Here is a 3,405-nt window from a genome sequence, read left to right as displayed (position 1 = left end):
ATTAAGACAGACAAGAAAGAAGGATTGTCCATCCACTTCTGAAACAGCAGACCTTCAAGAACCCTATGTACAACAGATCTTCCAATATATATGCTTTATATTTTATAGTGCTCAATACAATCATTCCCATGCATTATGTTTTATAAAATTAATAATAGCCATTGTTGTTGTTGCAATTGACTGTAGTTTTTAAGCCATATTTTGTTTACCTGTGTATGAAAACATGATTTATGAAATGGAGTCTGGGTTTTAATATTTCAAATAGCAGCTTTGGAGACAAACATTCCCATGATTTAGTTCAGAGGTACATGCCCTATCTTGTAGCTGCTGTGCACCCTAGATACATAGAAAAATCAATTCATCATAGAATTCCCAAGACTGTAGAGAGACTTCAAGACCATTCTCTCTCGCTACTAACATCTCTAGTGCAAGATCTATAGAGTGCAAATATCCTGACCTAAGGGCCAAAGTTTTCCCCAAACAGAAAATTATATTCTCCCAACTGTGTGTGCAAGAATTATCTTGTTTCTTTGGTCCTTGCAGCTCTTCCCTATATCTTATATGTTTCCCTATCTGTAGGCTTTACCTTACCCCAGATCTGGATCTCGCTTTGCCTTTACTTAGAGGGAATTAAAAAAGTACCCAAGCACTTGAGTACTTTCACACTCAGGCCACCCAATACCTTTTTTTCTTTTATTTGATTATTTTTAACAACTCTAGCAATGATACTATTAACAATAACAACCAATGTTTTAAATACCTCAATACTAGTCAGCTGTTCTAAACGCTATGAAGATGTCAATACATTTAATCTCATAGAAAACACTACAAATCAGCTTTTCTTATTTTGCTCATTTTACTGATGAGGACATAGAGACACTGGGAGACTATGTAACTTGACCAAAGTTATATGGGTAGCAAGTGAAAGAAGAGAGATTTCAACTCAGGCAGGTTGTCTATGGGTCACATCCATAACAAATTCCTCTTCCCTCTGCTGGCCCACTAACCAGTTTCCATTGAGTTGATTTTGACTTTTGGGGACCCCAGATGTGTCAGAGTAGAATTGGGATCCACATGATTGTAACTGGCTGTTACTCCCCTGGTTTAGATCTCTCTTGCCCATTCAAAGACTTGAACTGGGTAGGAGACACCAAGGTGAGCAGCTATTGATTAATCCCCTGGTCTCAGTCTGGTCTAGTTCTTCTTGGGTTATTTACCCTACTCCACATAATCCCAGCATGGTTCAAGCCTTTGTTAAAACATGTAGTCAAAAGGCAATGCAAGGAGATAAGAATGAAGGTGAAAGTAGAGACTGTTTTATTAGAAATTATGTTCCAGTTCCCCAGTAGTCCCATGGATCTGTCTCTTGTTTCAACAGTTTTTGGAGGGAACAGACCCTGGGACTCCCCACCTTCAGCCCCAACTACCCTCCAACTTCATCTCCATGCATAACCTCGGGGCCATCGTAGCCATCTCCTAATTTCAGGACCAGCTGATGCTGGTTTTTTTTTTAGCCCCAAAACCTCAACCAACTATGATACCTCAAATACATCAAAATTATTCTGCCGAAGCAGAGGCTGGCATGAACCGTCTGGTCAACCTGCACATGTGGGCCACTTACACTTAACCTCTCTCTGGGTTTTTATTTTTACTCCCTTGGAGGGCTTGGGACACTTCTTCAGTGAGTTGGCAAAGGAGAAACGTGAGGGTGCTGAGGGTCTCTTGCCATGTCCCCTTCCAAGATATCCAGAAGCCATCCAGGATGAGTGGGGTAAAACCCTGGATGTCATGCAAGCAGCACCGGCCTTGGAGAAGAACCTAAACCAAGCCCTTCTGGATCTGCACGCCATGGGTTCTGCCCACAGAGACCCCCATCTCTGTGACTTTCTGGAGAATCACTTCCTGGATGAGGAAGTGAAATTGCTGAAGAAGATGGGTGACTATCTGGCCAACATTAAAAGACTGGGAGGCCCCCAGGCTGGGATAGACAAGAATCTCTTTGAGCATCTCACCCTCAAACATGACTAGGGCCCTGCAGGGACCTGCAGGGGGGACCTCCGCATCCCCCTGCCATGAGCAGCTAGCTTCTCTTTCCCACCCTGGTGTAGAATCTTCATCCACCCAGAAGTCCCTCGCCCAAGCCTTGGGCCAAATGAAACAATAAAGCTTTTTACAATAAAAAAAAGAAAGAAAGAAATTATGTCCCAGAGAGGGATACACAAGAAGTGGATGTTGTGTCATGTGTGTCTTGAGTCACTATCGCTGGCTTGCTTCCTCGTTTGAGCATGTTTTGGGGCTTGAGTTTGAGCGAATGGTAGGACGCTGCAGAGAGTTCAAAATTTGGTGGATGGTTCTTATTTCCATCTGCTGTTATTGAGATCACTCATGTGCCTAACACACTAATTAGGTTGTCCAGGAGAGGAGGAAGCCTAACTACACATGTCAAGACTGAGGCCGTTTCTTAGTTTTAACTGAATAGGGTCTGATTCTAGCCATTTCATTTCACTCTTTGACTTTTCATTTGGATCTTGCCACATTTTGCCAGATGGATTGTTTTTCAATGGATCACTAAGTTTTCTTTCTAAAGTATCACTGTTGTTGTTATATGACGTCAAGTCTAGTGTGGCTTCTAGTGATTCTGTGAAAAATAGATCAGGATCCTGTGTTATCCTAACCATCTCTGATACACTTGCGTCCACTGCTGCCGTCAATGTTAATCCATATCGTTAGGGGTCTTCCTCTCTTTAGTGTCTCCTTCACCATTCCAAGCATCATACCCCTTTCCAAGGAACAGTTTCTCCTCCAAACATGTCCAAAGTATAATAGAAGACGTTTTATCACCCTTGCTTCTAAGGACAATTATGGCTGTACCTTTTTAAAAATGTACTTTCTCATTCATTTGTTCATCGATAAGCTATTCAGTACTTTTCTCCAACACCACAACTCAAAGGTATCAAATTCTTCTGTCATCCTTATTCATCATCCAGTTCTTAGATGTGTAGCAAGTAGAGGAAAATACAATGGACTGAAGTAAGTGTATCTTATTTTCAAAATGTCATGTGTATCTTATTTTCAAAATGTCATCATTTAAAACAACTTTGAGATATCATCTCACCCCAGTCAAAATAGCAAAATTTAACAGAACAGCAAGCAATAAGTGCTGGCGAGGTTGTGGAGAAACTGGAACCCTTATTCACTGTTGGTGGGAGTATAAAATGGTGCAACCCCTGTAGAAAGCGATATGGTGCTTTCTCAAAAAGTTGCAAATAGAGATACCATTTGACCCCGCAATACCACTACTGGGAATATACCCAGAAGAGACCATAACTGACACCCAAGCAGATATATGCACACCCATGTTTATTGCAGCTTTGTTCACAATAGCAAGGAGTTGGAAACAACCTA

At 41.5% G+C, this 3,405-nt stretch overlaps 1 pseudogene; it reads left to right on the top strand.

Annotated features, from left to right (window-relative positions):
- The first annotated feature begins 1,513 nt into the window (after positions 1-1,513).
- On the top strand, positions 1,514-2,028 carry LOC102862028 (annotated as a pseudogene).
- Positions 2,029-3,405: the final 1,377 nt, after the last annotated feature.

The sequence above is a fragment of the Elephantulus edwardii genome, unplaced genomic scaffold, assembly GCF_000299155.1.
Source record: "Elephantulus edwardii isolate Elephantulus edwardi_28Jun2011 unplaced genomic scaffold, EleEdw1.0 scaffold00082, whole genome shotgun sequence".
Classification (NCBI taxonomy): Eukaryota; Metazoa; Chordata; class Mammalia; order Macroscelidea; family Macroscelididae; genus Elephantulus; species Elephantulus edwardii.
This window is presented reverse-complemented; position numbering and strand designations above follow the sequence as displayed.